The following is a 25836-nucleotide window of genomic DNA, read 5'->3' as shown; positions in this document are numbered from 1 at the left end:
TAGATAATTAAATCCCAAACTACATACATACACTGCATATATTCAAGATAGCATCACAAAGCGTTGATTAGAAGACAGTTCTAAAACCAGGATACTGACAAAGAAACAAATTTACATTCCAGGATCAGAAATATTAATGTTTTTTCCAAACCAAATATAGTTCAGATGACATGAATTACATAATGAGCTAAGGATACACAACTACTAAAAACAGGATACACAATTTATGTTGAAGAAGCAAGTCTTCATCAAGAAATGCCTAGAGATGTTGTTCACTCAGTCACAAGACCAGTGGTGCAGGGTCTATCTTAAACTGGCAAGGATGGGTCTAAGGTCCTTCATCTATATATGTCCACTCATTCCCCAAGTCTAAAACCAGTAAGTAATGATAATAATAATAGCAGAAAACAGATACCATTTACTAAAGTGCTTAGACACCATTCTAAGCACTTTATATGTATAGTATTAAGTTACTAATCTTTCCAACCCTATAGAGTACACATTACTACTACTCCCATTTTACAGAGAAGAAACTAAGATACACAGAGTCACAGCTAGTAAGTGGTGAAGGTAGTATTCAAACCCAGGACATCTGGCTCTACAGTGTGTGCTCTTAACCATTATGCTATGTTGCAAGGCTAACTGTTCAGTCACAGATAAATAATAGTCCCCAACTTGGCTTACTCTTCTATACAAGAGCGTAACTACCATTGCCATCACCTGCAAAGCTTGTGCCTGATGACAAATATCTGGTCTAGACCAGATCTCACCTAACTTCTCAGACTTTCAGATACACCCATAGGTTCTATACTGGTATGTTTCTGTGACCACTTCTGTATTATTTTTAATTTCTAATCTGTATTCCTGCTTTTTCTACTAAGAAAATACTCAATATTCTCAACCTTTTCTGCAGAGGAAATTCATTTATTCATACCTGCAGAAGACAAAATTAACTTCAATTAAGAATCTGAGGCCAAGGCTGGGTATGGTGGCTCACAGCTGTAATCCCAGAACTTTAGGAGGCTGAGGTGAGAGGATCACTTGAGGTCAGCAGTTTTAGATGAGCCTGGCCAACATGGTGAAACCCTGTCCCTACTAAAAATACAAAAATTAGCTAGTTGTGGTGATGCATGCCTGTAATCCCAGCTACTCGGGAGGCTGAGGCAGAATAATCCACTTGAATTTATTTATTTAAGAATAAATAAAAGAATCTGTCCTGGCACAGTGGCTCATGCCTGTAGTCCCAACACTTTGGGAGGCCAAGATACGGAGGATCACCTGAGTCCAGGAGTTCAAACCCAGCTCAGGCAACACAGTGAGACTCCATCTCTATTATTTAAAAAAAGAAAAAAGAAAATAAAATAAAAATTTAAAAATCTCAAATAAATTAGAAGGCCCATAACAGGCCACCAAGACAAAGTCTACACAGACAATCAAGGAGAGAATAAGGTTGCTAGAGCGCCAAGAAACTCAACTATGAGATCCAATTCCATGCAGCTCAACTGCTTGTACCCTGCATGCCAGAAGCTAAACAAGCTGATACTTTTATTCTCCACAGCTGTTAAGGGCAGGGTCAGGCCTCTAGCAGCTGATGGATAAGGCTGAATTCCCCTACACCCACACTTGGCTTACAGAAGAACCACAAAGTTATCTGCTGTTCCATGGATATGAACTGTCCATAGAAAGGGTAAGTGCTGGTGAACTAAAACACTATGGGACGTCAAAATTTATTTGATATCACAATAATTCTCTTTCTGGTTACCTAAGGCCAAGAAGGGAAAAGTATTTAAGTGCCCATAGCTGTTTTCACACATCTGTCCTATTCCTATCCTGCTAACTCAGCTCTAAACCCTGTCTTTTTGTTGTTGTTGCTGAAGACAGTTTTGCTCTTGTTGCCCAGGCTGTAGTACAGTGGTGCAATCTCGGCTCACCGTAACCTCCGCCTCCTGGGTTCAAGCGATTCTCCTGCCTCAGCCTCCAGAGTAGCTGAGATTACAGATGCCGCCACCATGCCCAAATAATTTTTTTAATTTTTGATAGAGATGGGGTTTTACTTACCATGTTGGCCAGGCTAGTCTCGAACTCCTGACCTTAGGTGATCCACCTGCCTCAGCCTCCCAAAGTGCTGGGATTATAGGCATGAGCCACTGCACCAGGCCTTAAACCCTATCTTTTACTCAGCAGGTAAATAGGATTCTTTGCCCTGGAATCTCTTGAAAAGTATGTAATTATTTATAACCAGTCTTCACCACAGCTTCTAACAGTCCTCTCTCTCCCACAAAAAGGAAAAAAACAAAAACAAAAAAGCCTATACTATAAAGCAGGGGTCCCCAGGCTGGGCGCAGTGACTCATGCCTGTAATCCCAGCACTTTGGGAGGCTGAGGCGGGTGGATCACAAGGTCAGGAGTTCAAGACCAGCCTGGCCAACCTGGTGAAACCCCATCTCTACAAAAAATATAAATATTAGCTGGGTGTGGTGGTGGGTATCTGTAATCCCAGCTCCTTGGGAGGCTGAGGCAGAATTGCTTGAAACCAGGAGGCAGAGGCTTCAGTGACACGAGATCACACCATTGCACTCCAGCCTGGGTGGCAAAGCAAGACGCTATCTCGGAAAAAAAATAAAGGCATACATAGGCCAGGCACAGTGGCTCATGCCTGTAATCCCAACACTTTGATAGGCTATGGCAGGAGAGTAGTGTGAGGCCAGGAGTTCAAGACCAACCTAGAAGCAGGAAGACTTCATCTCTACAAAAATTTTAAAATTATCCAGGTGTGAAGAGCACACCTGTGGTCCCAGCTACTTAGGAGGCTGAAGTGGGAGGATCGTTTGAGCCTGTGAGGTCGAGGCTGCGGTATGCCGTGATCACGCCAGTGCACTCCTAGTGCAGTGCCTAGGAGATGAGTGAAACACTGTTTCAAAAATAAAATAAGGACCAGGCACTGTGGCTCACGCCTATAATCCCACCACTTAGGGAAGCCAAGGCACGTAGATCACCTGAGGACAGGAGTTCAAGACCAGCCTGGCCAAATGGTGAAACCCCTCTCTACTAAAAATACAAAATTGGCTGGGCATAGTGGCATGCACCTGTAGTCCCAGCTACTTGGGAGGCTGCGGCAGGACAATCACTTTAACCTGGGAGGTGGAGGCTGCAATGAGCCAAGATCACAAAGATCACACCACTGTACTCCAGTCTGGGTGACAGAGCAAGACTCCATCTCAAAAAAAAAAAAAAAAAAAAAAAGGTTCCTACCATTTTTTACATAAATGCCTTCTAAAATCTAGTACACATTTCTCTTCTTTGGCAAATACAGTACAATAAACATTTAACTTTTTCTGTTTCTCTATCAATTATTATAACCGTATCTTGTGAGGGAATGTAGGAAATTAGCATGAATCTATTCCAACAGTAGAATATACCTATTAACTTGCTTTCCCAAGTAAATTCAAGTGATTCTCCTGCCTCACCCTCTAGAATATCTGGGATCACAAGTATATACCACCACACCCAGCTAATTTTTAAATGTATGAGGCTGAAACTACAGTGAGCTGAGATCGCACCACTGCTCTCTGGCCTGGGCAACACAGCAAGACACTGTCTCAAAAAAAGAAGAGGGGAGCGGGAGAGGGGAGAGAAAAAGAGAGTCTATTTCCCGGGTATTAACAAAAAGTGCTAACAGGCCAGGTGCGGTGGCTCATACCTGTAATCTCAACACTTTGGGAGGCCAAGAGGGAGGACTGCTTAAGTCCAGGAGTCTGAGCTCAAGCTGGGTAACATACCGAGACCTCGTCTCTAATAAAAAATACATTTAAAAATTAGCCAAGCATGGTGCCACATACCTGTGGTCCCAGTTCCTTGGGAGGCTAAGGTGGGAGAATCTCTTGAGCCCAGTAATGAGCTATGAGCCTGGGCAACAGAGCATGACCATGTCTCACCAAAAAATTTAAAAAGTGCTAACAAGTTGCCAACTGAACATCCTCATCCATGTCAAATTCTATCCCTAACTCTAGCTGAACACGGCTCTTTCGCCAACCATGTTCAGCTGCAGGAATCCCCATCTATCCTCTCCTGAAAGGATGAAAGTAAGACCAAATTAAGTCACAGATTTAATCCCAACAACACAATAGTCTTAATCTGTGATAAAGATTGAGGCATATTTCTTGCTAATTTGTCTTCCTACACCCACACTCACTCTGCCCCCAGCCTCCAGATCTGCATCCACCAAAGTAAGATTAACTTCCCACTAGTTACTCTGTGCCAAGGCTTCACAGGGAAGAGGATAAAGAGGAAAGTCACCTTTGCTCTTTGGTCAGTCAGAAGGAAGGAAAGTATCAAAATATAGCCTAATCTACCTCAGCTTTCTTATGGATACAAGTTCAATAAAACAGTTTTTCTTCTAGTACAGTCTTGCTGACCATAACCAGTCACAAAGATTAAGAATCTTCTGTTTCTTAGTCCAGGTGTGGTGCTTAGTGTAATCTCAGCACTTGGGAAGGCCAAGGCAGGCAAATCACTTGAGGTCAGGAGTTTGAGACCAGCCTGGCCAACGTGGTAAAGCCCTGTCTCTACGAACAATAGAAACATTAACCAGGTGTGGTGGCATGCACCTGTAATCTCAGCTAGTCTGGAGGCTGGGGCACAAGAATCACCTGAACCTGGGAGGCAGAGGTTGCAGTGAGCCACCATTGCACTCCAGCCTGGGCAACAGAGACCCTGTCTTAAAAATAAATTAAAAAAATAGAATCTTCTTCTTGATACTCTAATCTACTATGTTTAACTCTTGCTTCTTATTTTCAAGCACAGAAAAGCCATGATAATACTCAACATATAGTACCACTATTATGGAGAACACTTTGGAGGTTCTGGAAACAACTAAAAATTGAGCTACTATATGATCCAGCAATCCCACTACTAGGTGTATACCCAAAATAAAGGAAATCAGTATATTGAAGAAGTATCTGCATTCCTATATTTGTTGTAGCACTGTTTACAATAGCTAAGATTTGGAAGTAACCTAAGTGTTCATCAAAAGATGAATAAAGAAAACATGGCACTTATACACAGTGGAGTACTATTCAGCCATAAAACAGAATGAGATCCTGTCATTTGCAACAACATGGATGGAACTGGAAATCAGTATGTCAAGTGAAATAACCCAGGAACAGAAAGACAAATATCACATGTTCTCAGTTACTTGTGGGAACTAAAAATCAAAACAATTGAATTCATAATCATAGACAGTAGAAAGATGGTTACCAAAGGCTGGAAAGGGTGGTAGGGGAGGTAGGGATGGTTAATGAGTACAAAAAAAAGAATTAGTAAGACCCACTATTTGACAGCACAATAGGATGACTATAGCCAATAATAACTTAATTGTATACTTTTCTTTATTTTTTTTCCCTGAAATAGGGTCTCACTCTGTCACCCAGGCTGGAGTACAGTAGTGCAATCTCAGTTCACTGCAACCTCTGCCTCCCGGACTCAAGCAATTCTCCCACCTCAGCCTCCCAAGCAACTGCAACTACAGTCAAGCATCAAATCAATTTTTTTTTTTTTTGAGACAAAGTTCCACTCTTGTTGCCCAGGCTGGAGTGTGATGGAGTGATCCCAGTTCACTGCAACCTCCACTTCTCAGATTCAAGTGATTCTCCTGCCTAAGCCTCCTGAGTAGCTGGTATTACAGGCATGCACAACCATGCCCTGCTAATTTTTGTACTTTTAGTAGAGGCGGAGTTTCACCATGTTGGCCAGTCTGTTCTCAAACTCCTGACCTTAGGTGATCTGCCTGCTTGAGCCTCCTAAAGTGATGGGATTATAGGAGTGAGCCACCTCAACTGGCTTCAAATCAATTCTTAATGAAGACCAGATGACCTAAAATAATTCTCATTATTCACATCTCATCTCAGCATGAACCATTTCAACATTTGGCACTCAACTGTCACAAATTCACAAATATTTCACAAGTGATTTATAAAAGTTCAACATACCTATCAAGTCATTTTTGAGACAGCTACATCATCTCTAGGTTTTATTACAAGTCTAAAATACTGATGTCGTTAATACTTCAGACAGTTTTTCATTATAGTTCAACTTTTCTCATGAATCTAGAATATAAAGTCCTAGGTTGTTTTTTTTCTTCCAATAAAAGTATATTGGTTTTATTTTACTGAAATCCTTACTACCAACGCACTCATACCAAAAGCAACTTTCCTGAAAATGTCTGTTACCTAAAGAATGTATCTATCAAAACAAAGTCGTGCCAACATTAACACACCTGCCACGTAGGTAACAGGCCCAGTTTTCATCCAAATACAAAACACAAAATTCCTTAATAAAGAAAGCTCCTAACACTATACTAATGAGACATATCTCACATTCTTATATATCTAAAGAAAAACTCAACTGGTTGGGTGCAGTGGCTCACACCCGTAATTCCAACACTCTGGGAGGCCTAGGCGGGTAGATCATGAGGTCAAGAGATCAAGACCAACCTGGCTAACATGGTGAAACCCCATTTCCACTATACAAAAATTAGCTGGGTGTGGTGGCGCGTGCCTATAGTCCCAGATACTTGGGAGGCTGAGGCAGGAGAATTGCTTGAACCCAGGAGGCAGAGGCTGCACTCAGCCAGCAGATTGCACAACTGCACTCCAGCCTGGACAACAGAGCGAGACTACCTCTCAAAAAAAAAAAAAAAAAACACAAAGAACTGCTAACTGTTCTCTACATTTGGATTACTCTCAAAAACAAAGGCTCAGAAAAATTATCTTCCAAGCACTCCTGTAAGCAAGAACTACATAATTTCTCAAAATGAATACACTCACTGCCTCCATTTCCTCACTAAACATCTCCTTAACCTTCTTTAATTCTGGTTTCATTACCCTATCACTCTAACCGTAGGAAAAATGCTACTCCCCAGGTCACCACCGACCTCCTAATTATCAAATCTTTCTTCTGTTCTCATTCTTTCATCTGTCATTCAAATATTTCATACTTTTTTACTTTGCCTTTTCTGATATTAAACCATCCTGGTTATCTTTTATCCTCTATCCTCAGCAGCATCTTTTCTTCCCCAACCGCCAATGCAAACTTGTTCCATTCTTGAACACATTTTCCCTTCCCATAGGAATTTTATTTTTGGCCAGGCACAGTGGCTTACGCCTATAATCCCAGCATTTTGGGAGGCCAAGGTAAGGAGGATCGCTTGAGCTCAGGAATTCAAGACCAGCCTGGGCAACAAAATGAGACCTTGACTCTACAAAAAAAATTTTTTTAAATCAGCCACACGTATCTGTGGTCCCAGCTACATGGCAGACTGAGACAGGAGAATCATTTGAGCCCAAAAGTCAAGGCTGTAGTGAGCTGTAATAGAGCAAATGCGCTCCAGCCTGGGCGAAAGAATGAGAGCCTACCTCAAAAAAAAAAAAAATGCCAGGTGCAGTGGCTCAGGCCTGTAATCCCAGCACTTTGGGATGCCAAGGTGGGTGGATCACCTGAGATCAAGAATTCAAGACCAGCCTGGCCAACATGGTGAAACTCCATCTCTACAAATATACAAAAAATTAGCCGGGCATAATGGCGGGTGCCTGTAATCCCAGCTGCCCAGGAGGCTGAGGTGGGAGAATCACTTGAACCCAGGAGGCAGAGGGTATAGTAAGCCGAAATCACCCCATCACACTCCAGCCTGGGTGACAGAGCAAGACTCCATCTCAAATAAAATAAAAATAAAATAAAGATTAGCCAGGTGTGGTAGCACGTGCCTGTAATCCCAGCTACTCAGAGGTGGCTGAGGCATGAGACTCACTTGAACCTGGGAGGCAGAAGCTGCAGTGAGCCAAGATCGCACCACTGCACTACAGCTTGGGTGATAGAGTAAGACTCCTTATCAAAAATAAACAAACACTGCTAAAACCCATCAACTTCTGTTCACAAACCACCAACTCCTCAATAAAATACATTATTCCTTCTAATCCCTACACTTTGGTCAAACCAGCCTTGGCATTCTAAACTGTCCTTGCTCTTTTGACTCCACCTTCCACAGGCATGTTTACTCAAGGGCATACTGGACATACTCATTTTCTCTCTTTTTTTTGAGGGGGTGGGGGGGATGGTGGGCATCACTTGAGCCCAGGAGGTTAAGGCTGCAGTGAGCCTGATTGCATCACTGAACTCCTGAGTAACAGAGTAAGACCCAGACTCAAACAAAATAGAACAAAGCAAACTAACAGCAAATTCTAATAAAACTAAACTATGGGGCCGGGCGCGGTGCCTCACGCCTATAATCCCAGCACTTTGGGAGGCCGAGGCGGGTGGATCACAAGGTCAAGAGATCGAGACCATCCTGGTCAACAAGGTGAAACCCCGTCTCTACTAAAAATACAAAAATTAGCTGGGCATGGTGGTGCGCGCCTGTAGTCCCAGCTACTCAGGAGGCTGAGGCAGGAGAATTGCTTGAACCCAGGAGGCGGAGGTTGGGGTGAGCTGAGGTTGCGGTGAGCCGAGATCGCACCATTGCACTCCAGTCTGGGTAACAACAGCGAAACTCCATCTCAAAAAAAAAAAACTAAACTACGAATACAAAATTCAAAGTGTTTTAAAAAGAGAAGTAACTGTAACTTCAGGAATTTGGCTATACTTGATTCTACAGGAAGACTAAGAAAAATAAGGCTCAGCCTCCCCAGCTCAAGGAATCCTTGCCAAATACCCAAGCTCAATTCAACAATGCTTTTTTCTGTCATGGTCAGCAGTACCCTAGAATCCTATACATACATTTATACTGTGTCTATCTGCTCACCAAAATGTAAGCAACTGAAGATCAGGAACCTACATTATTCATCTGTATTCCAGCATCTAACATTGACAACTGGCAGCAATATTCATTCAAGTGAACACCTATAGAGTAGCATACGCCATTTGCGAAGGGGGGGCCATCATTCAGGCCTAATCTGTAGTAACACAAACTCAGAGCATTTTACAGAAACGACAGAGGATATACTCTCTTAAGTCTTTCTTTTTTTTTTTTTTTTGACACAAGGTCTCCTCCTGTTGCCCAGGCTGGAGTGCAGTGGCATGATCTCGCCTCACTGGGACCTTCGTCACCCCTCCAGGGTTCCAGCAATTCCCCCACCTAAGCCTCCCAAGTAGCTCGGTCTACAGGCCTGTGCCATCACACCAGCTAAACTTTTGTATTTTTTGGTAAATGGAGGGTTTCACCATGTTGGCCAGGCTGTCTCAAACTCCTGACCTCAAGTGATCCACCTGCCTTGGCCTCCCAAAGTGCTGGGATTACAGGTGACCAGCCTGTGCAACGTGATGAAACCCTGTCTCTATAACACCAAAAAAAAAGTTAGCTGGGTGTGGTGGCACAAATCTGTGAGTGCGGGTAGGTCAAGGCTGCAGCGAGCCAAGATGGCACCACTGTACTCCAGTCTGGGTGACAGAGTGAGATCCTGTCACAAAAAAAAAAAGGGCCGGGTGCAGTGGCTCACACCTGTAATCCCAGCACTTTGGGAAGCCGAAGGGAGCAGACCATGAGGTTAAAAGTTCGAGACCAGCCTGGCCAACACAGTGAAACTCCGTCTCTACTAAAAATACAAAAAAATTATCTGGGTATGGTGGCACGAGCCTGTAGTCCCAGCTACTCAGGAGGCTGCTCCTGAGGCCGGAGAATCACTTGAACCCAAGAGGCGGAGGTTACAGTGAGCTGAGACCACACCATTGCACTCCAGCTTGGGTGACAGAGTAAGACGCTGTCTCAAAAAATAAATAAATAAATAAATAAATAGGATTTTCTGTGGACCATTGGGAAAACTCTGAATATGGATTTGTATCAGATATTACAGATATTATATATATACTGTATTATTAGACCATCATTCCTTTTCCCAGGCATCACAACGTTATTGCAGCTTTTTTTTTTTGAGACAGAGTCTCCCTCTGTCACTAGGCTGGAGTGCAGTGGTGTGATCTTGGCTCACTGCAACCTCTGCCTCCTGGGTTCAAGTGATTCTCCTGCCTCAGCCTCCCAAGTAGCTGTGACTACAGGCATGTGCCACCATGCCCAGCTAATTTTTGTATTTTTAGTAGAGACGGGGTTTCACCTTGTTGGCCAGGCTGGTCTCAAACTCCTAACCTTGTGATCTGCCCACCTCGACCTCCCAAAGTGGGGGGATTACATGCGTGAGCCACCTCGCCTGGCCTATTGTGGCTTTTTCTAAGAGAAGCTCTTTAATCTGATGAGATACTTGCTAAGGAAATATTTCCATTACTATCAAATCATTTAGCCTCAAAACATAATGTATACAGTATACACAGACAAAGAAAAGCCAATGTGGCAAAACATTTAGTAACTCTAGGTAAAATGTATGTATACATGTGCTCATTACTCTTCCATCTTATATATCCAAAAAATCTTAAGTTGTAGGTTGCAGAGAATCAAATTGTGTGATGTGCAAAAAAAAAAAAAAGTTGTAGGAAATCAAACAGAAAAAAAAAGACAGAAAACAAACACACAGGCCAGCCGAGCAGAAGACTAATCTAATAGCAGAAATATATCCAAAATATCTGTAATTACAACAGACACAAATGGTCTCCAATGTTATAGCTAAAAAGATTTGCTGATGGCTCACTCCTGCAATCCCAGCATTTTTTGAGGCTGAAGCGAGAGGATCACTTGAGCCCAGGAATTCGCAACCAGCCCAGCCAACGTATCCAGACACTCTAATTAATTAATTAATTCAAAAGAAGTTAGCAGGTTACTAACTGAAAGCAAAATCCAGCTATGTGGCATTCACAAAAGATACATCTAAAACATACCACTACAATTGGCTAAAACTAAAAAGTTAACATAAAATGATGACAAGGATGTAGAACTCTCAATCCACTCAGTCTTTGAGACTTAAGTCCCAATGCTTAGGGCAACCATTGTGTGTATAAACTGAACTTTTTCCCTAGACATCTAGAATGAGATTCATCATATACATTCCTTGATAGAATTGAGAAAAAAGTCACTCAATTTTCTGTGTTCTGTGGTTCAGCTGACAAGCCTGAGAACTGTGTAACACATGGAAAACACTTTCGCATTACTTAGTAAAAATTACACATACCCTACACACAAACGAAAAATTCCACCCTCAATTATGCAGTCTTGAGAAAATGGACTCACTTTGTTGAGGGGTGGGGGAGGCAAATGTCCACATGAGGACAAGTATAAGAGGTAACCTCAAAAAAACTAGAAATGAGACAAATATCCATCAACAATGGAACAGAAAAGTAAGATGTGGCACATCCTTACAATGTAACACCACACTACTATAAGAAATCAACGGGCTGGCGCAGTGGCTCACGCCTGTAATCCCAGCACTTTGGGAGGCCGAGGTGGGCGGATCACTGGAGGTCAGGAGTTCGAGATCAGCCTGACCAACATGGTAAAACCCCATCTCTACTAAAAATACCAAAAAAAAATTAGCCAGATGTGGTGGCTCATGCCTGTAATCCCAGCTACTTGGGAGGCTGAGGCAGAACTGCTTGAACCAGGAGGCAGAAGTTGCAGTGAGCTGAGATCGTACCATTGCACTTCCAGCCTGGGCAACAACAGTGAAACTCGATCTCAAAAAATAAAAAGAGTTTGAAACCAGCCTGGCCAACGTGGTGAAACACTGTCTCTACCAAGAATACAAAAATTAGCTGATTATGGTGGCAGGCGCTGTAGTCTCGGCTACTCGGGAAGCTGAGGCAGGAGAATTGCTTGAACCTGGGAGGTGGAGGCTGCAGTAAGCCAAGATTGTGCCAATGCACTCTAGCCTGGGCGATAGAGCAAGACTCCATGGCGGGGGGGATCAACACGGGGGCCGAGCATGATGACTCACACCTGTAATACCAGTATTTTGGGAGGCCAAAGCGGGCAGATCACCTGAGGTCAAAAGTTCAAGACCAGCCTAGCTAACACAAGGAATTCCCCCGTCTCTACCAAAAAATACAAAAATTATGTGGGCATGGTGGCAGGCGCTTGTAGTTCCAGCTATTCCAGAGGCTGAGGCAGGAGAATCACTGGAACCTGGGAGGTGGAGGGTGGAGTAAGCCAAGATCGAGCCACTACACTCCAGCCTGGGCAACAGAGTGAGACCCTGTTTTGAGGAGGGGAAAAAAAAAAAGAAATCAAAATGGGTAAATCACAAGCATGTAAGAGTGAAAGAATCAAGCATCTGAAGAATCATACAATTCTTCTTACATTGAGAATAAGACGGAAAATGGGCACTATTAAACCATATGTTGCTTATGGATATACATATCAAGTAAAATTATTGTAAAAAAGTAACATTAGGACAGGCGAGGTGGCTCACGCTTGTAATCCTGGCACTTAGGGAGGCCAAGGCAGGCAGATCATGAGGTCAGGAGTTCAAGACCAGCCTGGCCAACATAGTGAAACCCCCTCTCTACTAAAAATACAAAAAATTGCCAGGCGCGGTGGCTCACGCCTATAATCCCAGCACTTTGGGAGGCTGAGGTGGGCAGATCACAAGGTCAGGGGTTCGAGACCAGCCTGACCAACATGGCGAAACCCCATCTTTACTTAAAAATACAAAAATTAGCCAGGTGTGGTGGTGCGCACCTGTAATCCCAGCTACTTGGGAGGCTGAGGCAGGAACATTGAACCTGGGAGGTGGAGGTTGCAGTAAGCGAAGAGCATGTCATTGCACTCTCACCTGGGCAACAGAGCAACACTCTGTCTCAAAAAAAAAAAAAAAAAAAAAAAAATTAGCCAGGCGTGGTGGTGGGCGCCTATAATCCCAGCTACTCGGGAGGCTGAGGCAGGAGAATTGCCTGAACCTGGGAGGTGGAGGCTGCAGTGAGCCAAGACTGCACCACTGCACTCCACCTTGGGCAACAGTGCGAGATTCTGTCTTTAAAAAAAAAAAAAGGAATAGTAGAACCTGCACAGTGACTTATACCTATTAATCTCAAGACTCTGGGAGGCCAAGCAGGAGGATCACTTGAGCCCAGGAGTTCAAGACCACCCTAGGCAACATAACAAGAACCTGTCTCTATTTTAAAACAACACCACAAAGGAATGGTAAACCTAAAATGTAAGGTAATGGTTATGTCCAGGAAAGTAAAAAAAAAAAAAATGCCTTGGTAGCTGGCATACACAGGGGACTTCCAAGTAGCAGTAGTGTCCTATTTCTCGGTTGTTCATTTTACTTTTTATTTTTTTTTAATTTTACATATGGGGCCAGGCGTTAAAGTCATGTCTGTAATCTCAGCACTTTGAGAGGCCAAGGCAGAAGGATCACTTGAGCCTAAGAGACCAGCCTGGGCAACACAGCAAGACTCCCACTCTACAAAAAAGAAAAACCAGCTGAGCATGGTAACACATCCCTGTGGTTCATCTACTCAGGAGGCTGAGGTGGGAGGATGACTTAAGCCTGGGAGATGGAGGTTGCAGTGAGCCATGATCATGCCATGGCATTGCAGCCTGGGCAAGAAAGCAAGATCCTCTCTCCAATAAAGAACAACTCTACATGTTTTTCCCCCCACCAGCTTCTACATTATACATTGACAGATCTATATGTTTTTATGCCTCATATACCTTCTATGGTATGTATGCTGGTTTTTGGGTTTTTCTTCTGAGACAGGGTCTGTCACCCAGGCTGAAGTGCAGGGGCCAATCACAGCCCACTGCAGTCTCAACCTTCCAGGCTTAAGCAATCCTCCAACCTCAGCCTCCTGAGTAGCTGGGACTACAAGCACATCACACCCAGCTAATTTTGGTATTTTTAGTAGAGACAGGGTTTTGCCACATTGCCCAAACTGGTCTTGAACTCCTAGGTTCAAGTGATCCACCTGCCTTGGCCTCCCAAAGTGCTGGGATTACAGGGATTAGCCACCACACCCAGACTATGCTATATTTTTCAATAAAGATCAGCAAGTACGCAAAGTATAATCCTATTTATTTATTTATTTATTTATTGAGACGGGGTCTCTGTCACCCAGGCTGGAGTGCAATGGCACAATCATACATAGCTCACTGGAGCCTCAACATCCTGGACTCAAGCAATCCTCCCACCTCAGCATCCCAAGTAGCTAGAACTCTGGGCACATGCCATCATGTCCAGCTAATTTTTACATTTTTTAATAAAGACAAAGTCTCCGGCCGGGCACAGTAGCTCATGCCTGTAATCCCAGCACTTTGGGAGGCCGAGGCGGGCAGATCACAAGGTCAAGAGATCGAGACCATCCTGGCCAACATAGTGAAACCCTGTCTCTACTAAAAATACAAAAAAGTTAGCTGGGCGTGGTGACGCGTGCCTGTAGTCCCAGCTACTCGGGAGGCTAAGGCAGGAGAATTGCTTGAACCCGGGAGGCGGAGGCTGCCAGTGAGCCAAGGTCGCGCCACTGCACTCCAGCCTGGCACCTGGTGACGGAGTGAGACTCTGTCTCGAAAAAGGAAAAAAAAAAAAAAGAAAAAGTCTCACTATGTTGCCAAGGCTGGTCTGAAACTCCTGCTGAAGCAATCCTTCCACCTCAGCCTCCCAAAGTGCTGGAATTACAAGCAGGAGGCACTGACCCAGGCCCCAACTTTATTTATTTTTTATTTTTTTATTTTTTTTGAGACAAAGTCTCACTCTTTTGCCAGGCACCAGGCTGGAGTACAATGGTGCGATCTCAGCTCACTGCAACCTCCATCTCCGGGCTTCAAGTAATTCTCCTGCCTCAGCCTCCCAAGTAGTTGGGACTACAGGCGAGCGCCAAGCCCAGCTAATTTTTCTATTTTAGTAGAGACAGGGTTTCACTACGTTGGCCAGGATGGTCTCAATCTCTTGACCTCGTGATCTGCCCACCTTGGCCTCCCAAAGTGCTTGGATTACAGACATAAGCCACCGTGCCCGGCCCCAACTTTATTTTTAAAGCATATACTCTATGTTTTAGGGGGAAAATAAAGGCCAGGCATAGTGGCTTACGCCTGTAATCCCAGCACTTTGGGAGGCCGAATCAGGTGGATCACCTGAGGTCAGGAGTTCAAAACCAGAGTGGCCAACATGACAAAACCCTTTCTCTACAAAAAATAGAAAAATTAGCCAAGCGTGGTAGCAGACTAATCGCTTGAACCCGGGAGGCGGAGGTTGCAGTGAGCTGAGATCACAGTACTGCACTCCAGTCTGAGCGACAGAATCTATCTCAGGAAAAAAAAAAAAATAGCTGAGTACAGTGGTGCATGCCTGTAGTCCCAGCTACTTGGGAAGCTGAGGCACGAGAATCACTTAAGTCAGGGAGGCAGAGGTTGCAGTGAGCCAAGATGGCATCACAGCACTCCAGCCTGGGCAACAGAGTGAGATTCTGTCTCAAAAAATAAAAATAAAAAAAGAGGCCAAGCGTGGTGGCTCATGCCTGTAATCCCAGCACTTTGGGAGGCCAAGGCAGAGGATCACCTGAGGTCAGGAGTTCAAGACCAATGTGGCCAACATGATAAAATCCTGTCTCTACAAAAATACAAATATTAGCCAGGTGTGATGGCTAATTTTTGTAATCCCAGAACTTTGGGATGCTAAGGCGGGCAGATCACCTGATGTCAGGAGTTCGAGATCAATCTGGCCAACATGGGTGATATCCCATCTCTACTAAAAATACAAAAATTAGCCAGGTGTATTGGCGGACACCTGTAAGCCCAGCTACTCAGGAGGCTAAGGCAGGAAAATCACTTGAACTTGGTAGGCAGAGGTTGCAGTAAGTTGAGATCATACCACTGCACACCAGCCTGGGTGACAGAGTGAGACTATGTCTTTAAGATTGCCTGGTCTTAAATAAAACACCTACTCTACTCCTTAATGTGAGCCCTATTTTATACTTCAAATCCAATAGTTAACTGGATTTCAATTCAATTGTGCTATGTCTAGCATGAAAATCAGTTATCCCGGGCTGGGCGCAGTGGCTCACGCCTGTAATCCCAGCACTTTGGGAGGCCGAGGCGAGTGGATCACAAGGTCAAGAGATCGAGACCATCCTGGTCAACATGGTGAAACCCCATCTCTACTAAAAATACAAAAAAAATTAGCTGGGCATGGTGGCGCATGCCTGTAATCCCAGCTACTCAGGAGGCTGAGGCAGGAGAATTGCCTGAACCCAGGAGGTGGAGGTTGTGGTGAGCCAAGATCGCGCCATTACACTCCAGCCTGGGTAACAAGAGCGAAACTCCGTCTCAAAAAAAAAAAAAAAAGAAAAGAAAATGAGTTATCAAAAAACTGAAACTTATGAAACATTGTTTACAAATGGCTAGAAAAAAATAAAAATTAAAAAGTACCAATAAGAGATCCAAGATGGCTGACCACTAGCAGCTCGGGATAGTAGCTCCTAGTGAAAGTGCAGAGAATGAGAGGACGCCACACTTTCAGACGAATTTTTGTTGCTTACTGACCAGGAGATTCCCAGCGGAGGAACCCCACGGGTCGCTAGCGCGACTCTTGCGGCCGGCGCGGCAGTTTTGCAGACGCCTCAGCACGGCAGTTCTTGGTGCAGAGTGAGCGGGACTGGGTCCCCTTTTGGCCGATTCCCGGGCAGAAAAGCACCATCAATCTTGACACCGCTGTTTTGGCCAGCGCAGTGGATTGCTCAGATTTCGGCGCTGGGAATCAATCAACAAGTTCGACATCCACTCAGAAACCTAATTTGAAAGTCGGAAATCACAAAGACGACAGGTGGATAAATTTACAAGGATGGGAAGAAACCAGTGTAAAAAGGCTGAGAATACCCAAAATCAGAATGCCTCTCCCTCTACAGGTGATCACAGTTCCTCATCAGCAACAGAACAAGCCCTGATGGAGAACGAGTGTGATCCATTAACAGAAGTAGACTTCAGAAGGTGGATGATAAGAAACTTTTGTGAATTAAAAGAACTTGTTCTAACCCAATGCAAAGAAACTAAGAACTTTGAAAAAAGGTTTGACGAAATGCTAATAAGAATAGACAATTTGGAGAGGAATATACGTGAATTAATGGAGCTGAAAAACACAACACGAGAACTTCGCAAAGAATGCACAAGTTTTAACAGTCGAATTGATCAAGCAGAAAAAAGGATATCAGAGTTCGAAGACCAACTTTACAAAATAAAACGAGAAGTCAAGATTAGAGAAAAAAGGATAAAAAAGAATGAGCAAAGTCTCCAAGAAATACAGGACTATGTGAAAAGACCTAATCTAGGTTTGATAGGTGTACCTGAATGTGACAAAGAGAATGAATCGAAGTTGGAAAATACTCTTCAGGAGATTATTCAGGAAAACTTTCCCAACCTAGTAAGACAGGACAATATTCAACTCCAGGTAATACAGAGAACGCCACAAAGATATTCCTCAAGAAGACCAACCCCAAGGCACATAATCGTCAGATTCACTAGGGTTGAAATGAAGGAGAAAATACTAAGAGCAGCTAGAGAGAAAGGTCAGGTTACCCACAAAGGGAAGCCTATCAGACTTACAGCAGATCTCTCAGCAGAAACCCTACAAGACAGAAAAGAGTGGGGGCCAATATTCAACATCCTTAAAGAAAAGAACTTTCAACCCAGAATTTCATATCCAGCCAAACTGAGCTTCAAAAGCTAAGGAAAAATAAAATCTTTTGCAAACAAGCAAGCACTTAGAGATTTTACCATCACCAGGCCTGCTTTGCAGAAGCTTCTGAAAGAAGCACTACACATATAAACGAACAACCAGTATCAGCCTTTCCAAAAATATATCCAGCTAGCATCAAATGGCAGTATTAAACTCATATATATTATTAACTGGATAAAAAGCCAAAACCCATCAGTACGCTGTATCCAGACCCATCTCATGTGCAAAGATACACAAAGACTCAAAGGACAGAGGAAGATTTACCAACCAAACAGAGAGCAAACATAAATAAATAAAAAGCAGGAGTTGCAATTCTCACCTCTGATAAAATAGACCTTAAAGCAACAAAGATCAAAAGAGGCAAAGAAGGACATTACATAACGGTAAAAGGATCAATGCAACAAGAAGAGCTAACCATCCTATATATACACGCACCCAATACAGGAGCACCCAGATACATAAGACAAGTTCTTAATGACTTATAAAGAGACTTAGTCTCCCACACAATAATAGTGGGAGACTGTAACATCACATTGTCAATATTAGAATGATCAACAAGATAGGAAATTAACAAGGATATCCAGGACTTGAATTCAGACCCGGAACAAGTAAACTTAATAAACATTTATAGAACTCTCCACTTCAAATACACAAAACAGACATTCTTATCAGTACCATATCACACCTATTCCAAAAGTGACTACATAATTGCAAGTAAATCACTCCTCAATAATTGCATAGCATTTCATAGGTTTAAATGAAATATTGGTTGGTTGCTTGTTTGTTATTTTCTTCCCTTATTCCTTCCTGTCTCCATTGTTAAGCACAATTATTGGTATAAAAGAGGTTTTCAATTCCCATTTTTAGACTGCATTCTAGCCTGGGCAATAAAGCAATATTCCTGTTCTCTCTCCCTCTTTCTCTTCCTTTTTCTTCCTCTTCTTCATTTTTTTTTTTCTCTTTTTCTAAAAAAAAAAAAGTACCAAAAAAATTCTTAGCAGCATCTTTGAGAGAAACTCAAAAAATGTCAAGTAAACTCAGTAGGAAATATCAGCATAAGCAGTTTACATTAAAATTGTAAAAACTAGAACAGGCACAGTGGCTCACACCTGTAATCCCAGCACTTTGGGAGGCCAAGGCAGGTGGATTGCCTGAGGTCAGGAGTATAAGACTAGCCTGACCAACATAGTGAAACCCCCATCTCTACTGAAAACAAAAAGTTACCCGAGTGTGGTGGTGGGGCCTGTAATCCCAGCTACTCGGGAGGCTGAGGCAGGAGAATCACTCCTCTCTGCAGTGAGCAGAGATCTCGCCATTGCACTCCAGCCTGGGCAACAGAGTGAGACTCTATCTCAAAAAAAAAAAAAAAATTGTAAAAATGTGATGAATTCCTTGAGTTAGGAGAAAAAAGGATCCTATTCCTAAATACTTGATAGTTGGGTCAAAATTACCGGCTGGGCGCAGTGGCTCAAGCCTGTAATCCCAGCACTTTGGAAGGCCAAGGCGTGCGGATCACGAGGTCAGGAGTTTGAGACCAGCCTGGCCAACATAGTGAAACCCCGTATCTACTAAAAGTACAAAACATTAGCTGGGCGTGGTGAAAGGGGCCTGTAATCCCAGCTACTTGGGAGGCTGAGACAAGAGAATTGCTGGAACCTGGGAGGCAGAGGTTGCAGTGAGCCAATATTACGCCACTGCATGCTAGCCTGGGTGACAGTGCTAAACTCCATCTCAAAAAATAATAATAATAATATTTCAGCCGGGCGCAGTGGCTCACGCCTGTAATCCCAGCACTTTGGGAGGCCGAGGCGGGTGGATCACGAGGTCAAGAGATTGAGACCATCCTGGTCAACATGGTGAAACCCCGTCTCTACTAAAAATACAAAAAATTAGCTGGGCGTGGTGGCGCATGCCTGTAATCCCAGCTACTCAGGAGGCTGAGGCAGGAGAATTGCCTGAACCCAGGAGGCGGAGGTTGCGGTGAGCTGAGATCGCGCCATTGCACTCCAGCCTGGGTAACAAGAGCGAAACTCCGTCTCAAAAAAAAACAAACAAAAAATAATAATAATAGTATTTCAAAATCTACCACAAAGATTACATGGTGACATTCCCTACAGATCCTTCCTCTCTTTGCCTTCCTTCATGTTACATCTCCACTCTCCTTTCTGGAAAAAACAGCTGCTTCTAAAATCTATGAGATCTACTAAGTTACCAGTCAACACCATGGGCGCCATAACACTTAGCATTTTTTTTTTTTTTTTTTTTTTTTTGAGGCAGAGTTTCACTCGTTGCCCAGGTTGGAGTACAATGGCACAATCTAGGCTCACCACCCTGCACCTCCCAGGTTCAAGCGATTCTCCTGCCTCAGCCTCCCAAGTAGCTGGGATTACAGGCATGTGCTACCATGCCCAGATAATCAGATAATTTTGTATTTTTAGTAGAGATGGGGCTTTCTCCATGTTAGTCAGGCTGGTCTCAAACCCCTGACCTCAGGTGATCCAACCACCTCGACCTCCCAAAGTGCTGGGATTACAGGTGTGAGCCACAATGCCTAGCCAGTAACACTTAAATTTTAAGGACACTCCATTTACTCAAATTAACAACTAAGAGTGAAGGGGTATTTGCTGACATAGAGGTTTCTCACAAGAAAAAATAAAGTAAGACAGATTTGCTTGAGGGCAGAGAACTTTACAGTTTGTGAATGCCTGCAGACTGCTTCTTCTGAGCAGGTATTAACCCTTCGTCATCCACTTAACCACCCCCCAACCCCTACCAACCCACCCCCACATCTACCATCCCCTCACCCCCACCCACCCCTCATCCCCCCTGCCAAAAAAGTTATCTTATTAACAAAGGAAATCTTAAGTCATCATGAAAAAAAAAAAAAAAAAAGAGGGCTGGGCGAGGTGGCTCACTCCTGTAATCCCAGCACTTTGGGAGGCCTAGGAGGGCGATGACCTGAGGTTGGGAGTTGGAGACCAGCCTGATCAACATGGAGAAACCCCATCTCTAATAAAAATACAAAAACTTAGCCAGGCATGGTAGTACATGCTTGCAATCCCAGCTACTCCAGAGGCTGAGGCAGGAGAATTGCTTGAACCTGGGAAGCAGAGGCTGAGGTGAGCCAAGATCACACCATTGCACTCCAGCCTGGGCAAAAAGACTTACACTCCACCTCAAAAAAAAAAAAGACGACTGGGAAATCAACAATTCAAAGCTAACATTTTAGAAGGCTTCACTTCGGACCACTCCAAACCTTCAAGACAGTTTATACTTTCTACATATACTTTATACTTAAGAGGGTAGATACAGGGACCAGTTCCCATCACAACACAGGTACATATTGAAATAAACCTATTCTTCTCCATGTTGTCATACTATTTCTCCCCAAACAATAAAAGTCACTCAGGCTAATATTAAGACAGACAATCCTAGTGATCACTACAGAGGCCGTACTAGTAACCAGGAAAGGGAAGCAGAGGTGTTGAGGTGTTATTGTTGTTCCAATATAGTTCTAAAGGCAACTCCATGTGACTACTGCTGGTCCAGCCCACATTTAAAGAGAGGACAGAGGAAACCAGAGCAGCAGGAAACAGGCAGGAGGGGCAATTACCACAACCCTTTCCCATGGCCTCATTCTCTCCTATGCCACCACTTTCGGCCATATTTCAATCACAACAAAAACCTTCCTTGTCTAAAAGGTTTCATAATTATTGAGGATGAGAGGCAACAGAAAAGCACATGGGGGAAATAAGAGCTGTGAGAAAATCTCTTGCCACATGTGTCAACTAGCCATAAGTAGGAAAATCAGGAGTACACTGGCAGCAAGCAAAAGGGCAGTGTGGGAAACTAATCACTTCTGCCTGGTAAGAGAAGCCTTTAAAGCAATGGAACGTCGGCTCTAGCTAAGGGGATCCACAGGTGAGTGTACTGGAAGAAAGTTATCTCCAGGGAGTGGAATACATTCCATTTCCTGAGGTAAAAGGGGAACACACCAACGCAGGATACAGAACAGCTTAGGTATCATGTTCATCTTCTTTCCACCTTTCACAAACTGACACTAAAAAGGAGACACAATTCACAGCGAAAAGCGAGGAATGCAATAACTAGTCGCATACTCCTTGGTGAAAAAACTGCTGTCACAGTAGAAAAGGAAATATAACAACTGGGTTCACCCAAAAAACTAATTATATGCCCTTCAAATAAAATATCTTTGGATACCTTCTGGAGACCCGAAAAAACCCTCAACTAGCTAGACACCGTGGTGCACACCTGTAATCCCAGCTACTCAGGAGGCTGAGGTGGAAGAATCATTTGAGCCCAAGAGCTGGAGGCCAGCCTGGACAACATATGGAGACCATATCTCTAAAATTAACAGTAATTTTGTAAAATCTCTCAACTGGTAGGATACACTGGTGCTATAGAAAGATAATAAGCCTAAATACTGGCAAACCATATACCTTCCTTGAATGTGAGGTAAAAACAATATCCAATAGAAGTGGTAGTAAATGATTGCATTACGTCAAACAGGAAATAACAGTAATAATGATGGGATCAACCCCTAAAGCAAGGATTAAAGACCAGAGCTATGACAGTTGAGATGCGTGGGCAACTAATTAGATTTAAAACTAGGGGGAAAAGGTGGAAAAGCCGACTGGGAAAGTGATTCAGAGGCAAACAGAACTGAGTTGTAATGCACCAATGAAAGAATAACATTTTGAATATGTATTATTAACAGCCAGCGCTCTGCGGTTTACAAAGCGCTCAAAAATCTACATTAACGACTGAACTGTGACTACAGAACTAACCAGACTACAGGAACCGGGAGTGACGAGAAAAACTGAGTCCCAACTGAGACCAATGCCCTCCAGAATTGAAAAGGAGAAGCAGAATTGAAATGTGCCTCCGGGTAAGCCGGGAAAGGTTAGAGAGCGCAGAAGTTGGGGCTGTAAGAGGGCCAGTCCCAAGACTAGCTACCGGCATTAAAGCGGAAAGGTGATCAGATGGGACCGACAGCGTGGCGGAGAAGCTCCAGTTCACAGGCAGGCACCGAGGTGGGAAAGAAAACCACACCCTCCAGAGCAGAAACCCGAAGGGGGGAGGGGAGGCGCCCCTGGGGCTGGGTGGGGCCCGGCCGACCAGGACGTGGTTAAGTAGGAAGAAGCACAGGGCAACGTGAGGGGGAGGGAGGAGGGCGCCCGGGCCTGGCCACAGGGAGCGTGGAGCTGGCGAGTGGAACTCGGCCGGGTCCTCACGGGTGGGCGCCGAGGCAGTTTGAAGGCGGTGGGGGGTGAACCCAGAACTAGAAAGCGCAGGCTGCAGCGCTCTGGGCCCTGGAACAGGAAAGGAGAGAGAGAGGATAGCAATTACCGCTGCTGCTCTAGGTTGACTCAAGACTTGCTGCCGCCGCCGCCGCCGCTCGTTACCTGCCAATGTGCCTCTTACAAAGCGGCGGCGGCGGCACAGGCTGCCCAACCCGGCACGTGACCTAACGTCACGGGCGAAGGAGGAGCCACAACACGTCGCTCGTGCGCCGCTTCCCAATCCTCCCAGACAGCGCGCAGCGTCCGCTAGCCAGCACCTCCACCTCAACCCCGCGATGCCAACCGCGCGGAGATAGAGGGAAGACCACGGAAAGGAACAAATAAGGGAGATTTGATGGTATATATTGTACTGGGAGTCATCAAGAGAGTATTACCCACCGTATCCAGGATGTACATAACTGCAGTTCGTTGTCGCGCCGTGATGACCTCACAAGGCACTACAGGTTGCTGCCCTGTGGCCGCCTTTCTTTTGTCACGACATGTGGTCCAACCACTGAGAGCAAGCCTAGCCTCCCAAACGTTGCACGAGGGGACTACGACTCCCAACATGCTGCACAGCCAAGGCGACCCCCCCTCCCCCCAACACACACACACACACACCCCGCAGCATTTCCCCCGCGGGCTGCTACACACACCCGGTAGAGACATTAGTGCTGAAGGAAGGCCGGGACGGAAAACGGACTAAGCTGGCTTGAAGGACTAATACCACTAAATGCCCCCGCCTAGTGGTGGAGCGTGGTGCTTGCTGGGAGATGTAGTCCTGGCGCGGGGTGGGGTTTCCACTCTGGTTCCTGCGCTTGCTCTGCGCTCCGCCCCCTGCGCGGGAAAACGCCAACGGTTCACAGCAAGAGCCACCGCAAAGCGGAAGGGCAGCTCGTTTTCAGTCTTGTTCAGTGCGGTTCTGGTTTTGCCGTCCCAAGCCCCTTCTTGGTGAAAAGACTAGCATCTATTGAACGCCTACTCTGTCAGCTGTTTATACAATCTTTTTTTTATTTGAGACGGAGTCTATCGCCCAGGCTGCACTGTCGCGATCTCAGCCCACTGCAACCTCTGCCTCACGGGTTCAAGCGATTCTTCTCCCTCAGCCTCCAGAGTAGCTGGGACTACAGGCGACCGCCACCATGCCCGGCTATTTTTTGTATTTTTAGTAGAGACGGGGGTTTCACCATATTGGCCAGGCTGGTCTCGAACTCCTGACTTTGTGGTCCATCTGCCTTGGCCTCCCAAAGTGCTGTGATTACAAGCGTGAGCCACCGCTCCTGGCCTATACTATCATTTATATTACATAATCAGCCCCTTGAGTCCAGGATTTCCCCTACTTAAGGCTTAAAGAAAGAAGCTTGGAGTTGTTTCTTGACCGAAGAGACCCAGGTCTTGTGTCTTGGAAAATTACCTAATGACCTCCTCTCAATAGGCTCTGACCTGTTGTCAACTCCAAGAATTAAGCATAAATAAGATGATGGTTTATAACTGTAGCATAGTGTTTTAAAGTATTTTCCATTTATTGGCCTATTTGGATGTGAGACAGATCTGGCTGCAATATCTGTCACCTCATTGATCGCCAGAGTTGATTTGGCTGATCTGGATGGCTAGGCAGGTGGTCCCTTCCTCTCTCAAGGCTCCATGAGCGTCCCTCCCAAAGCTGCATGCTCAGTCGAAAAGAAGGAATATACCCCATAGAAGAGGACTGGTCAAGGGTATAGGAGTAGCTGCGCGCCCTTGTTAACAAGCTCTCAAGGTCCTCCAAACAAGCTCCGGCCTGTTTTATCCCAGGCTAGTTACATTCAAGGACTTTGCAGTCCCCACAGGCATTAACTCAATTGAAGCCTTCCTCTGTGATAGCACCACTTCACTGGCTTGTGAAAATTAAATGAAATAATGTAAAATGCCTGCTTGGCACATAATAAACCCTCAAAAGTATCAGTAATCACTTTCACATTTTACTCATTGGGCCCAACAGGTCTAAGTAAGGTAGAAAGGGAAATTAGCTTATACTGAACTTTGTATAGGGTACTATGCTAATTACTAATTTGCTAGTTATGAAGTAAAACAATTGAAAAAAATAGAGTTTCACTCTTTGTAAGGTCTGTTCTCACCGAGGATAAAACGAAGAAACTGAGGTCAGCACCAAAAAAATCCAATGCAAAGGAATTTATTCAGGCTCCCGGGTAAGAGTCTGCAGTCCGACACGAGGGGCCGGAGAAGTCGCATGGACTCCTCACAAATGTGGGGTTTTATACGGAGTGAAACAGCTCGATTGGTTGTGGGAGAGCAGGACTGCTATTGGGTAAGTTATAAGCCTTGACCTAGGACTTGGCTTGTTGTTGGTTGGAATTACTCGGCTGCTATTGGTTGTTAAGACTTGGCTGCTATTGGCTGTTAAGACTCGGCTGCTATTGGTTGTTAAGGCTTGACTCCTATTGGTTGTTAAGAGGCTAAGGTTACAAGACCTCGTTTGCATACTGGGGTCTTTAAGGGAAGGCCAGGCTGTGCAAGCACGGGAGAAGGGAACATGCCTGAGCATGTCTGAGCTTGCCTGAGCTCGTCCAGGCTTGTCCAGGCTTTTGAAAAAAAAAGGCGGGGGGCCGGTGTGCGTCCGCGCTCCCGATGAGGCAACCGGCCTTACACTCTTGTTGCCCAGGCCAGAGTGCGATGGTGATCTCGGCTCACCACAACCTCTGCCTCCAGGGTTCAAGTGATTCTCCTGCCTCAGCCTCCAGAGTAGCTGGGCTTACTGACATGTGCCACCACACCCAGCTAATTTTTTGTATTTTTAGTAGAGATGGGGGTTTCTCCATGTTGGTCAGGCCAGTCTCAAACTCCTGACCTCAGATGATTCACCCACCTCAGCCTCCCAAAATGCTGGGATTACAGGCGTGAGCCACCATGCCCAGCCTGAGATGCTAAACTTT

The 25836-nt window shown here is 44.7% G+C and overlaps 1 protein-coding gene across 4 annotated transcripts in view; it reads right to left on the bottom strand.

The window, feature by feature from the left end:
- Positions 1-25836, bottom strand: part of UBAP2 (ubiquitin associated protein 2) — a 164280-nt gene that overhangs the window by 120217 nt on the left and 18227 nt on the right. For 2 of the 4 annotated variants that reach the window (XM_064380571.1, XM_064380569.1), the window contains exon 1: positions 22971-23036. The exons of the other annotated variants lie outside the window; for them this stretch is intronic. The gene's annotated coding sequence lies outside the window, so the exon portion shown is untranslated. Of the gene's footprint in view, positions 1-22970; positions 23037-25836 lie in introns of those variants that run through there. 4 annotated transcript variants of the gene reach the window in all.

The sequence above is a fragment of the Aotus nancymaae genome, unplaced genomic scaffold (genome assembly GCF_030222135.1).
Source record: "Aotus nancymaae isolate 86718 unplaced genomic scaffold, 86718_ANA_hifiasm-v0.15.2.pri h1tg000003l, whole genome shotgun sequence".
Classification (NCBI taxonomy): domain Eukaryota; kingdom Metazoa; phylum Chordata; class Mammalia; order Primates; family Aotidae; genus Aotus; species Aotus nancymaae.
This window is presented reverse-complemented; position numbering and strand designations above follow the sequence as displayed.